At 38.6% G+C, this 14,691-nt stretch overlaps 1 protein-coding gene across 2 annotated transcripts in view; it reads left to right on the top strand.

The window, feature by feature from the left end:
- Positions 1 to 14,691, top strand: part of TBCE (tubulin folding cofactor E) — a 91,303-nt gene that overhangs the window by 24,095 nt on the left and 52,517 nt on the right. The window lies entirely within an intron of this gene.

Genomic DNA, 14,691 nt, shown 5'->3' with positions numbered 1-14,691 from the left:
TACTGGTTTGCATTCTCACCAGGAGTGCACGAGGGTTCCTTTTTCTTCACATCCTTACCAACACTTTCTGTTTCTTGTGTTTTGGATTTTAGCCATTGTGACAGGTGTCAAGTAATATTGTAATTTTGATTTGCATTTCCCTGATGATGAGTAATATTGAGCATCTTTTCATGTGTCTATTGGCTATTGGTATATCTTTGGAGAAAAGTCTATTCATGTCTTCTGCCCATTTTTAATCGAATTAATTTGTTTTTTTGTGTATGTTGAGTTTTATAAGTTCTTTATATATTTTAGATACTAACCCTTTATCAGATATGTCATTTGCAAATATCTTCTTCCATTCCTTAGGTTGCCTTTTAGTTTGGTTGATTGTTTCCTTTGCTGTGCAGTTTGTTTTTTTTTTTCAAAATTATTTTTTTAAGTAATTTCTACACCCAGTGTGGGGCTGGAACTCAAAACCCCTAAGATCAAGAGTTGCATACTCCACTGACTGAGCCAGCCAGGTGCCCCTGTGATGTCATCTAAACAAAAGTTTCACCTGACCCTGTGGGCAATTCTGAAGATAGATAGGGGGCCCTTCAGAGATTTTCCTAGTTGAGATGAGGGGCTGGGCATTTACATCTGTGATGATCCATCACTGGATCCTGGTATGTGGAAGGGTGTATGTGCTTGTGCAAGGCACTTTTTTTTTTTGGTTCTAAAAGTGGGACCATAGTTGAGGGCTAATTGCTAGAAGCTAGTATTCCCAGCAGCTGATGAGAATAAGGCTCTGTTTGTAAAGGCAGCTCGGAGTAGTGCATCCCAAATCTAATAATACAGATGGAAGCTATTTCATGGTAATTTAGTGAATATGAAGTAGTACATATTTTCATTTATTAAATTGCCTGTGAGTTTGACACTTCCTTCGTGTATGTATTATCAGGCAGTTTTTTAACTGAAATTATAATTGTGCAAAGAGGGAGCTATTCTTTATTTACTCTATTAATTATCTGATTGTATGAGCGCATTCTCTATTATTTTACCTCAAAGATGCTACTTTGGGATTTTATGTATGCATGTATTTATTTATTATTTATTTATTTATTTATTTATTTATTTATTTATTTATTAACAAATTTGTGGGGGGAGGCACCTGTGTGGCTCAGTTGGTTAAGCATCTGACTTTGGCTCAGGTCATGATCTCACGGCTCGTGGGTTCCGAGCTCTGCATCGGGCTCTGTGCTGACAGCTCTGAGCCTGGAGCCTGCTTTGGATTCTGTGTCTTCCTCTCTCTGCCCCTGCCCTACTGCACTTGGTCTCTCTCTCTCTCTCTCAAAAATAAATAAACATTAAAAAAATAAAAATAATTTTTTTAATGTTTATTTATTTGTTTTAAGACAGAGAGAACGCAAATGGGGCAGGGCAGAGAGAGAGAGAGGGAGACAGCGAATCCCAAACAGACTCTGCACTGTCAGCACAGAGCCGACATAAGGCTCGAACTCATGAGACCCGTGAGATCACGACCTGAGTCGGGTCGGAAGCAAGAGTCAGACGCTTAGCCAACTGAGCCACCCAGGTGCCCCTAAGATTTCTTTTAGAAGTCATCAGGTGGAATTGGTACAAAGATAGGAGAAATCGAATGCAGATTTAGTAATTACTCCTGGTGTTACTTCAGTATGTGTTATAACTAAACGAGTTAAGATGTTTAAGCACTTGGGTCAGTTACTGGTGCATAGTGTTAACTATTGTAGATAAACATTTTAAAAATTTACTTAAAAAAGAAATAGAGCAGTTCTAATGTTTTGCAAATGGCTTGGGGATGGAAATGTAATTTCCTGAAATAGCATCATATGCAGATTTTAAAACACGTTTATTTTAAGTAAAGATGATGTGCCGTGGTGGGCAGAATAATGCTCCCTTCCCTCAAACAAGGATATCTCAGGACCTGGGAGCATTATTCAGTTTCGTGGCAAGGGAGAATTGGGGTAGCAGGTGGAATTAAGGTTGCTAATCAGCTGACTTTAAGATAGGGAGATTGTCACGTGGGCTCAGTGTAATCCTAAGGATCCTTGGAAGTAGAAGTGGAAGAAGAAGGCAGTGCCGGCACTTGTCGTGATGTGAGAAAGTTTCAACCGGCCATTGTGGGTTTTGAAGATGGAAGGGAGGCAGGAAGCTTAAGAACGAGTGCAGCCTCTAGAAGCTGGAAAAGGCAAGGTAGCAGCTTTTCCTCTAGAGCCTCCAGAGGGGAAGACAGCTTTGCAGCACCTTGACTTTAGTCCAGTGAGACTCTCATCAGGCTTCTGACCTCCAAAACTGTAAGATAATAACTTTGTGTAGTTGTATAGTAGCAGTAGGAAACTGATATATCCTAGCTTATTGTGTGAGGTATTTTATTTAAAAAAGTTGTCTTTTCAATGTTTATATATTTTTTGAGAGACAAAGTGTGAGTTGGGTAGGGGGAGAGGGACACAGAATCCGAAGCAGGCTCTAGGCTCTGAGCCGTCAGCACAGAGCCCAACACGGGGCTCGAACTCACAAAAGGTGAGATCACGACCTGAGCCGAAGTCGGATGCTTCACCGACTGAGCCACCCAGGTGCCCGTGTGAGGTATTTTAAAAGTGTCCCTACTGGGGCGCCTGGGTGGCTCAGTCGGTGAAGCGTCCAACTTCGGCTCAGGTCGTCATCTCGCAGTCCGTGAGTTCGAGCCCCACATCGGGCTCTGTGCTGACAGCTCAGAACCTGGAGCTTGCCTCTGATTCTGTGTCTCCCTCTCTCTCTGACCCTTCCCCCGTTCATGCTCTCTCTCTGTCTCAAAAATAAATAAATGTTAAAAAAAATTTTTTTTAATAAAAAGAAAGTGTCCCTAGTGATGATAGTTAAACACTAATGTTAGAACTGCGTTTGAAGAGTCTGATTAAAATGGTTTCATGAAATAACGGGAGTGAGGAAGCACTTTTTCTAAATTAATTCATATCATGTGATTTAAAGTGATAATGTAACTGATTTAATTAAATACTGTAAGTAGACCTTTGATTAATATACATCTGTGTGCTTAAAAATTATTACTGGATATTCTCATATCCATATACTTGGAGTTGCTTACATCAATCCTGATGTACATTGTATTTTTATTTCCTCCTGGGCAATTGTCTTCATGGTTCTTTGCCCTTAGTTATTGTTTTATAATATGTTTTATCGTAACTGAAATCTGGCATTACTGCCTACCTATATGCAGTGACTAAATTAAATAGCCTTACAGTATTTTGGGTTCGATTTATCCCAAAGTAACAATGTTAACTTTAAACAAAAAAGGAGAAGTCTATTTCTTCTAAGTTCTTATGGAGGCATTTTGTATTCCTCATTCAGTTTATTGATCCTAAGTAGGGATTGAAATGCATTGCCACCTACTGAAACAGAAATCTGAATTCATCAAGGAACAGCGGCTCACAGCTGAGTTAGAAAAGTTAGAAGTCAGCTTTTGGGCTTTTTAGTATTTTTCTCTACTCCTCACATCTTTTTACCAAAACCTGCGTACCAATTTCTGGTCCCCCAAATTCCAGCTTCTGGCCTGAACTCTCCAAGGGGCTGATTCTACCCTGCACATCTCTGCGGCTCATTGGAAGAGTTCTAGCAGACTTTTTTTTTCCTTGCGTTTTAGAGGACTATTGTAATTTTCCATGATGAACAAGGGAGATTTTTGTTTACATCTTAGATGGTGTTGTTATTAAAATACTATATAACAAGATTTTCTTATAGTGTCATTGGGTAAATAGTGTTAATTAATCTTCTGGGCCATTATTGAAGCCTTGTTGCTACTTTAAAAAATATATTTATTAAAATAATACATGAACCTGTTAACACCTAGTGCATAAAGGCTCATGATGAAAAGCAGGAGTGTCCAGCTGTAGGTGTTTTTTTTCACTGTTGTAGGTGTTTTCTTAAACAAGCCTATTTGATTGAGGTCACATGTACCTCTTCAGTTATGTTTTCTTTTTTTTTTTTTAATTTTTTTTTTCAATGTTTATTTATTTTTTTTGGGACAGAGAGAGACAGAGCATGAACGGGGGAGGGGCAGAGAGAGAGGGAGACACAGAATCGGAAACAGGCTCCAGGCTCTGGGCCATCAGCCCAGAGCCCGACGCGGGGCTCGAACTCACGGACCGCGAGATCGTGATCTGGCTGAAGTCGGACGCTTAACCGACTGCGCCACCCAGGCACCCCAGTTATGTTTTCTTCTAAGATTATCTTTGATAGTTGTTACCCTTCCATTTTACTTGCCTTTTCTTTCTGGCACTCCTGTTGGTTGGATATGGGATTTCCTAGATTGATCCTCTGTTCCTTTTATTCTTCCTTGCAATTTATTTGTTGAAAATACTGTTTGTCTTCTAAAATTTCCCATGGTCTGGGTTCTTCTGATTACATCCACATGATATCGTTAACATGTTTTTCTGTCTTTGTTGCCTATAAATTGGTAGTTATATAGGCTTTATTAAATTCAGGTTTGGTATCCCTCTCTCTCTGTTTTTTTTTACAAATACTCCGTTAAGTGTTGTGTACTTCAGTCAGGCACATAACGTCTGCTTGTATCTCTTTTTGTGATGTTCTTTCTTTCTTTTTTTTTTTTTTTTTAACATTTATTTATTTTTGAGACCATGCGAGAGACAAAGTGCAAGCAGCGGAGGGGCAGACAGAGGGAGACACAGAATCCTAAGTGGGCTTCAGGCTCTGAGCTATCAACCCAGAGCCCGACATGGGGCTCGAACCCACGAACCATGAGATCATGACCTGAGCTGACGTCGGACGCTTAACCGACAGACCCACTCAGGCGCCCCTGTTATTTCTTTTTTTTTTTTTTCATTTTTTATTAAATTCAAAATTTTTTTCAACGTCTGTTCATTTTTGAGAGACAGACACAGAGCATGAGTGCGGGAGGGGCAGAGAGACAGGGAGACACAGAATCCAAAGCAGGCTCCAGGCTCTGAGCTGTCAGCACAGAGTCCAATACAGGGCTTGAACCCACGAACCATGAGATCATGACCTGAGCCAAAGTTGGATGCTCAACCAACTGAGCCAGCCAGGTGCTCCTGTGATGTTACTTCTTGATGACCGTTGTTTATAGTGGTCATTTGGGAATTGTCAAAAGGTGAAATTCTAATAATTTTCTTTATCATTCCTTTGATCAATGAAATAGCTGAGCAACTTATATTGTGGAGAATGTCCCTGTGTCAGTTACTTGCTTTACAAAGTAATTGGATGATTGAAAGGCAGGATAAATGTTTGATTTTTTTCCTCTTATTTATTAGTCTTCATAATGAATTGATTCACTTAGAAGACCTATGAAAGATTTTAAAAATCTTTATAAAATCATGGGTTTAAACATATTTGATATGTTTTAGTCCATTGCTGTCATCCTTATTGATGCTCGAAGTGTCCCATATTTGGCCCGAAGGAACCCCTTCAAATTGACTCCTGAGTACTTTTGATGTGACCCAGTGGTTTCTGATAGCTTCCTTCCTGATATGATAAGGAAGCTATCAGATGTGCAGGGTGTTCGTCTTACATATTTTTGGTCCCACGTCACAATCAGCCATTTCTCCAAGGGCCTGATTTTTTTTTTTTTTTTTTTTTTTTAAGTAGGAAATAACATTTGTAGGCCACAATCTGAGTTACTGCAGTGCTCATTGCTATTAGGTCGGTCGTCGTTTCTAGGCCATTTTTAGTTGACAGAGCTGCTACGCTGAGTTAATTCCTAAAAGTAGAATAGATTTAAGGAGGATATGTGTATTTTTTATTACTTTTTATAAAAGTTTCAAACATCCCGCAGAGAATAGTATAAGGAACACCTGTATACACTTGTGATGTCAATTTAACATTGCTGATATTTTTACCTTATTTCATTTCTTTTCATTTTTTGCTTAAGCACTTTATTTTTTTATTTTATTTTATGGTTTTTTTTTTTTTTTACTTTTGAGAGAGCGCTCGTGCATGCGTGTGAGCAGGGGAGGGGCAGAGAGAGGGAGACACAGAATCCGAAGCAGGCTCTAGGCTCTGAGCTGTCAGCACAGAGCCTGATGTGGGGCTCGAACCCACGTACCATGAGATCATGACCTGAGTCAGTCAGACGCTTAACCGACTGAGCCACACAGGAGCCCCATTTTTTGATTTTTGCTTTTTTATATCCATGTTACATACAGTACAATAATGATTTCAGGAGTAGAATCCAGTGATTCATCCCCTAGATATAACACCTAGTGCTCATCCCAACAAGTGTCTTCCTTAATGCCCCTTGCCAATTTAGCCTGTCCTCCCTCCCACAACTCCTCCAGCAACCCTCAGTTCTTATTTAAGAGTCTCTTATGTTTTGTCTCCCTCCCTGTTTTTATATTATTTTTGCTTCCCTTCCCTTATGTTCATCTGTTTTATATCTTAAATTCCACGAGTGAAATCATATGATATTTGTTTTTCTACATGAAAATGTGGCCAATTTCATGTAGCATAATACGCACTCTAGTTCCATCCACATAGTTGGAAATGGCAAGATTTCGTTCTTTTGATTGCCGAGTAATATTCCATTGCATGTATGTATATATATATCCACATCTTCTGTATCCATTCAGCTGTTGATGGACATTTGGGCTCTTTCCATACTTGGACTATAGATAGGCGTATGTGTGTTTAACTGTGGTGATGACAGGATATGTTTTCATGTTCTGGGAGTTGATGGAAGAAATGGCTAAAGTATTTGACATAACTGTTGTCTAGAAGAACATTCAAACATTATGTTAAAACCAATTTGTGGTCTCAGACACGTAATAGTACTCAGATGAAAAATTGTGAATAGTGTAATTTAAATAGGTAATGCATTTAATTATTTCAGGGTGCTTTTTATAGCTTATCTATTACTGGGATGTAGCCCTGCTTAAAATTATAAGCAGGGCTTATAATTTTATTATAGGAGTAATAGGCATTCAGTAATTTATAACTTCAAGTATTTTAGGCCCCCGGTCATCTTTTCCATATTTATAGATACAAACAATTTGGTACTCAGTCATATACTTGGTTGAGGCTTTGGACAGCTGTGGGGTTGCTTCCTGAGAGAGAATTCTTGCTCCTGAAAGTTAGTGGTATTTCTATAGCCCACAATTATAATTATATAATTATATATATAATTATGTTATATATATATATATATATATAACATTTAGAACTGTGCCTGACAGGAAGTAAGAACTTTTTCAATGTTAAAGATTATTGTTTTTGCTGTTATTGTGATTTAGAAAGAAAAAGTATTCCTTTCCCAGAACACTTCATTTCCATGTATAGGAAAATCATCATAGAATATTGATTTTTGTTAGAGTTAGAGGACTTATTGTCCTCTGTCAGGAAACTGATGTAATGAATATAAAAACCTGTAATTTATGTATGGCCCTTAGAGCCAGAAAGTATGGTCTTTAATACATTAAACCATTATGCTTATCAACCATGTGCCTTGTATTTGGATTGGCAATCTATAATACCTTCTCCTCAGTTTAAGTGACTTCAGTTTGGAGTTGCTGTCCTTTCACTGTAATTAGAAACCTAGCTGAGATCACCTCTGTTGAGAAAGGGAAGTCTAATGCAGTGTGCCTGGGGAACTTGTTGAAAATACAAATTCTCAGATTCTGCTTTCAGAGATTCTAATTAAGTAGGTTGGAGTTAGGGCTTAGGACTCTTCGTTTTTTTTTGTTTTTTTTTTTTTAGAGAGAGAGATAGGGGGCACAAATGAGCGTGGGGCAGAGAAAAAGAGAGAGAATCCCGGGGGAGAGGGGGAGCGGGTAGAGAGACAGAGAGACAGAGAAGCGGAGCTTACTGGGAGCAGGGCTCGAGCCCACCAGCCGTGAGATCATGCCCTGAGCCAAAGTCAGATGCTTAAAGACTGAGCCACCTAGGTGCCCAGGACTCATTTTTAACATGCTCCCTAGATGATTCTGATGCCACACTTTGGAACGGTTCCGTTTTTATTCCTTAGGATGCACTAATATACAGGTGGAAAATGAGATCATCAGAAAGCGAAATAAACCTGTATGCTTTTCTGTAACTGCCTTTACAAAACTAAGCTTTCTATCCTGAAGCTCGAATTAAGAAATAACCACTTGCGCAACACCAGTGAAAATGTTATAAAGCTGTTACCAAGTGGGGTGTGACCGTCATTATCTTATTTGATGCTCCTTATACAAGTACCGCTGTGACAATTTACAGTTAGCTTAGGGACAGGGAAAAATGGTTTTCTTCTAATGAATGGATGTTTCTACTACTGGTCAAGAGAACTGCACCTTTTTCTTGCTGCAAGGAAGCTCAGAGCAATGTTTTATACTACATTGCTATTTTTTCAATGATTCTCTGCTTTTTAAATGTTTATTCCCCATTTCCCTGCCCTTCTTGGTTAGTGGCTTTTGATCTTCCAGTACCTAGTTTTCTTTTCCCTGATTTTTAAAAATTAATTAATTAATTTTTAAAATTTACATCCAAGTTAGCATATAGTGCAACAATGATTTCAGAAGTAGATTCCAGTGAATCATCCCCTATAACACCCAGTACTCATCCTAGCAAGTGTCTTTCTTTTTAAAAATTTTTTTAAGTTTGTTTATTTTTGACAAAGACAGAGTGTGAGAAGGAGCTGGGGAGGGGCAGACAGAGAGGGAGACACAGAATTTGAGGCAGGCTCCAGGCTCCAAGCTGTCAGCGCAGAGCCTGATGCGGGGCTCAAACTCACGAACTGTGAGATCATGACCTGGGCTGAAGTCGGACACTTAACCGACTGAGCCTCCCAGGCGCCACCCAACAAGTGTCTTTCTTAATGCCCCTTATCCATTTAGTCCATTCTCCCTCCTATCACCCCTCCAGCAACACTCATTTCTCTATATTTAAGAGGCTCTTATGTTTTGTCCCCTCCCTGTTTTTATATTACTTTTGCTTCCATTCCCTTATGTTCATCTGTTTTGTATCTTAAATCACACATGAGTGAAGTCCTATGATATTTGTTTTTCTCTAATTTTCACTTAGCATGATGCCCTCTAGTTCCATTCATGTAGTTGCAAATGGCAGGATTTCATTCTTTTTGATTGTCTAGTAATACTACTTTGTGTGTGTGTGTGTGTACTCCCACCAGGAGTACAAAAGAGATCCTGTTTCTCTGCATCCTTGCCAACATCTGTTGTTGCCTGAGTTGTTGATTTTAGCCATTCTGACAGGTGTGAAGTGGTATCACATTGTTGTTTTGGTTTGTATTTCCTTGATGATGATGAGTGATGTTGAGCATTTTTCCATGTGTCTGTTAGCCATCTGGATGTCTTCTTTGGAGAATTGTCTATTTGTGTCTTTTGCCCATTTCTTCACTGGATTGTTTTTTGGGTGTTGAGTTCTTTATAGGTTTTGGATACTAACCCTTTATCTGATATGTCATTTGCAAATATCTTCTTCCATTCCATTGGTTGCCTTTTAGTTTTGCTGATTGTTTCCTTCACTGTGCAGAAGCTTTTTATTTTGATGAGGTCCCTCTAGTTCATTTTTGCTTTTGTTGCCCTTGCCTCCAGAAACGTGTTGAGTAAGAAGGTGCTGTGGCCAAGATCAAAGGGGGTTTTGCCTGCTTTCTCTTCTAGGATTTTGATGGCTTCCTGTCTTATATTTAGGTCTTTCATCCATTTTGAGTTTATTTTTGTGTATAATGTAAGAAAGTGGTCCAGGTTCATCTTCTGCATGTTGCTGACCAGTTTTCCCAGCACCATTTGCTAAAGAGACTGTCTTTGTTCCATTGGTTATTCTTTCTTGCTTTGTCAAAGATTAGTTGGCCTTATGTTTGTGGGTCCATTTCTGGGTTCTCTATTCTGTTCCATTGATCTGAGTGTCTGTTCTTGTGCCAGCACCATACTGTCATGATGATTGCAGCTTTGTAATACATCTTAAAGTCTGGGATTGTGATGCCTCCAGCTTTGGATTTCTTTGGCTATTCGAGGTCTTTTCTGGTTCCGTACAAATTTTAGGATTGTTTTTTCTAGTTCTGTGAAGAATGCTGGTGTTATTTTGATAGGAATTGCATTGAATATGAAGATTGCTCTGGGTAGTATCAACATTTTAACAATATTCTTCTAATCCAGGATCATGGAATATTTTTCCTGTTTTTGTGTGTGTGTCAACTTTTTTCATCAGCTTTCTATAGTTTTCAGTGTATAGATTTTTCACATCTCTGGTTAGGTGTATTCCTAGATATTTTATGGTTTTTGACACAATTGTAAATGGGATTGATTCCTTGATTTCTCTTTCTGTTGCTTCATTATTGGTGTATAAGAATGCAACCGATTTCTGTGCATTGATTTTATGTCCTGGGACTTTGCTGAATTCATGGAACAGTTCTAGCAGTTTTTTGCTGGAATCTTTTGGGTTTTCCATATAGCGTATCATGTCATCTGCGAAGAGTGAAAGTTTGACCTACTCATGGCCGATTTGGACGCCTTTTATTCCTTTGTGTTGCCTGATTGATGAGGCTAAGACTTCAATACTATGTTGAATAACAGTGGCGAGAGTGGGCATCCATGTAGTGTTCCTGACCTTAGGGAGAAAGCTCTGTTTTCCCCATTGAGGATGATATTAGTGGTGAGTCTTTCATATATGGCTTTTATGATCTTGAGATATGATCCTTCTATCCCTACTTTATGGAGGGTTTTTATCAAGAAAGGATGCTGTATTTTGTCAAATGCTTTCTCTGAATCTATTGAGAGGGTCATATGGTTCTTGTCCTTTCTTTTATTAACGTGATGTGTCGCATTGATTGTTTTGTGGATATTGAATCAGCCCTGTATCCCAGGTATAAATCCCACTTGGTTGTGGTGAATAATTCTTTTAATGTATTGTTGGATCCGGTTGGCTAGTATCTTGTTGAGGATTTTTGCATCCATGTTCATCAGAGATATTGGTCTATAGTTCTCCTTTTTAGTGGGGTCTCTGGTTTTGGAATCAAGGTAATTCTGGCCTTGTAGAATGAATTTGGAAGTTTTCCTTCCATTTCTATTTTTTGGAACAACTTGAAAAGAATAGGTGTTAACTCTTCTTTAAATGTTTGGTAGAATTCCCCTGGAAAGCCATCCAGCCCTGGACTCTTGTTTTTGGGGAGATTTTTTATTACTAATTCATTTTCTTTACTGGATATGGATCTGCTCAAATTTTCTATTTCTTCCGATTTCAGTTTTGGTAGCTTATATGTTTCTAGGAATTTGTCCATTTCTTCCAGATTGCCCATTTTATTGGTGTATAATTGCTCATAATATTCTCTTATTGTTTGTATTTTTGTGTTGGTTGTGATCTCTCCTCTTTGATTCTTGGTTTTATTTATTTGGGTTCTTTCCTTTTTCTTTTTGATCAAACTGGCTAGGGGTTTATCAGTTTTGTTAATTCTTTCAAAGAACTAGCTCCTGGTTTCATTGATCTGTTTTACTGTTGTTTTGGTTTCGATAGCAGTGATTTCTGCTCTAATCTTTGTTATTTCCTATCTTCTGCTGGTTTTGGGTTTTATTTGCTGTTCTTTTCCCAGCTCTTTAAGGTGTAAGGTTAGATTGTGTATTTGAGATCTTCCTTCTTTAGGAAGACCTGGACTGCTATATACTTCCCTATTATGACCCAGAGGTTTTGGGCTGTGGTGTTATTGTTTTCATTGACTTCCATGTACTTTTTTTTTTTTAATGTTTATTTAATTTTGTGAGAGAACATGAGCAGGGGAGGGCAGGGAGAGAGAGAGACACAGAATCCGAAGCAGGCTTCAGGCAAGCTGTCATCACACAGCCCATTGTGGGGCTTGAACCCATGAACTGTGAGATCATGACCTGAGCCGAAGTTGGACGCTCAACCAACTGAGCCACCCAGGCGCCCCTACTTCCATGTACTTTTTAAAGTTCCTCTTTAACTTTTTTGCTAGCCCATTCATTCTTTAGTAGGATGTTTTTCAGTCTCCAAGTATTTATCTTTCCAAATTTTTTCTTGTGGCTTATTTCAAGTTTATAGCATTATGGTCTCAAAATATGCACATTACGATCTCGATCTTTTTGTACTTGTTGAGGGCTGATTTGTGTCCCAGTATGTGATGTCTTCTGGAGAATATTCCATGTCCACTCAAGAAGAATGTGTATTCTGCTGCTTTAGGATGAAATGTTCTGAATATATCTGTTAAGTCCATCTGTCATTTAAAGCCATTGTTTCCTTGTTGATTTTCTGTTTAGATGATCTCTCCATTGTTGTAAGTGAGGTGTTGAAGTCCCCTACTATTATGGTATTATCAACGAGTTTGTTTATGCTTGTGATTAATTGATTTGTATATTTGGGTGCCCTCATGTTTGGAGCATAAATGTTTATAAATTGTTAGATCTTCTTGGTGGAACACCCTTTAATTATGATATAATGACCTTCTTCATCTCTTGTTACAGTCTTTATTTTAAAATCTAGATTGTGTGGGGCGCCTGGGTGGCTCAGTCAGTTGAGCATCTGACTTTGGCTCAGGTCATGATCTCACAGCTTGTGAGTTCGAGCCCCACGTTGGGCTCTGTGCTGACAGCTCAGAGCCTGGAGCCTGTTTCAGATTCTTTGTCTCCCTTTCTCTGACCTTCCCCTGTTCATGCTCTGTCTCTCTCTGTCTCAAAAATAAATAAACATTAAAAAATTTAAAATCTAGATTGTGTGTTATAAGTATGACTACTCTGGCTTTCTTTTGGCAACCATTAGCATGGTAGATGGTTCTCCATATCCTCCTTACTTTCTTCAATCTGAAGGTGTCTTTAGGTCTAAAATGGGTCTCTTGTAAACAGCATATAGTTGGATCTTGTTTTCTTATCCATTATGTTACCCTATGTCTTTTGATTGGAGCGTTTAGTCTATTGATGTTTAGAGTGAGTATTGAAAGATATGAATTAATTGCCATTATGTTGCCTATAGAGTTGGAGTTTCTGGTGGTATTCTCTGGTCCTTTCAAGTCTTTGTTGCTTTTGGTCTGTTTGTTGTTTGTCTTTTCTCACCACAGAGAGTCCCCCTTAAAATTTCTTGCAGGGCTGGTTTAGTGGTCACAAACTCCTTTAGTTTTTGTTTGAGAAACTTTTTCTTTCTCCTCCTATTTTGAATGACAGCCTTGCTGGATAAAGAATTCTTGGCTGCATGTTTTTCTGGTTCAGCACATTGAATATATCCTGCCACTGCTTTCTGGCCTGCCAAGTTTCTGTGGATAGGTCTGCTGTGAACATGATCTGTCTTCCCTTTTAAGTAAAGGACTTTTTTCCCCTTGCTGCTTTCATGATTCTTCCTTGCCTGAGTATTTTGTGAATTTGAGTATGACATGCCTTGTTGATTGTCAGTTTTTGTTGGATCTAATGGGAGTCCCCTGTGCTTCCTGGATTTTGATGTCTGCGTCTTTCCCCAGGTTAGGAAATTTTTCCACTATGATTTGCTCATGTAAACCTTCTACCCTTTTTTCTCTCTCTCCATCTTCTGGGACCCCTATGATTCAGATGTTATTCCTTTTTAATAAGTTACTGAATTCTCTAATTTTTATATCGTGCTCTTTTGCCTTGGTCTCCCTCCTTTTTTCTGCTACATTATTCTCCATAAATTTGTCCTCTATATCACTGATTGGCAGCTGCTCTGTTTCATCCATCCTTGCTTCTGTGGCATCCATTTGAGATTGCAGCTCAGTTATAGCATTTTTTATTTCATCCTGACTAGCTTTTATTTCTTTTATCACCGCAGAAAGTGATTCTAATCTATTTTCAACCCCAGCCAGTATTATCATTGTGATTTTAAATTCTGGTTCACACATCTTGCTTATATCTGTTTTATCTGTTGATTAAGTCCCTGGCTGTCATTTCTTCCTGTTTTTTCTTTTGGGGTGGATTCCTTTGTTTCTTCATTTTGAAGAAAGAAAAGGAAAAAAGTAAAAAAATAAACAAAAATTAAAAAATTAAAAACACACAAAAAATCAAAGGATGCTAGATCCTAGGTGTGTTTTGGTCTGGTTGTTGAAAGAAGCTTGATAGATTAGACAAAAAGGGAAGGGAAAGAAAAGAAAAAAAAAGGAAAACATTTCAAAATTTGAAAAAAAGAATAAAATAAAATAAACTGAATGTAAAATAGAATTTTAAAAATTTACAAAAATAAAAATTTAAGAATCATTTTTATAAAAACAAAAAATAAAAATTAAATTTTTTCTTTCTGTATTGAAGAATAAGAAAAAATAATTGAACAGATGGACCAGCAAACAGAATGAAATACGATTGAAATTACATGCAGTTTCCCCTAGAAGTCAAACTATGAAGTACTTTATAGTCTGTAAACTAAGCAGGCAGAGAGACTGATGTTCTATAGAGCGCGATTGGCGCAGTTGGCCAAGGCTTGGTGTAATGGCTCCATTCTCCACTAGATGGTGCTGCTTAATTTACTGGGGTGTATCGTTGTGGCGTGAGTAGGCGTGTATGTGCATGTGCCCGAGGGGTGAAAATGGCGTCACCCAGCTAGCCAGGCTCTAGTATCAGAACTCTGTGCTCTCCATGACCTGCAATCAAGTGCCCCTCCATTGTCTCCAGCTTCCATCCTCTCCCTGCTTCTGCATTGTCTATGACCAAGCCGTCAGGCTGCCAGACAGCACCTTCCTCCTGAATTTTGTCTCAGATGGGGCTGTGTTTCCCATCCCCTCACTTTATGAGG

This window comes from Prionailurus viverrinus, chromosome D2 (genome assembly GCF_022837055.1).
Source record: "Prionailurus viverrinus isolate Anna chromosome D2, UM_Priviv_1.0, whole genome shotgun sequence".
Classification (NCBI taxonomy): domain Eukaryota; kingdom Metazoa; phylum Chordata; class Mammalia; order Carnivora; family Felidae; genus Prionailurus; species Prionailurus viverrinus.
This window is presented reverse-complemented; position numbering and strand designations above follow the sequence as displayed.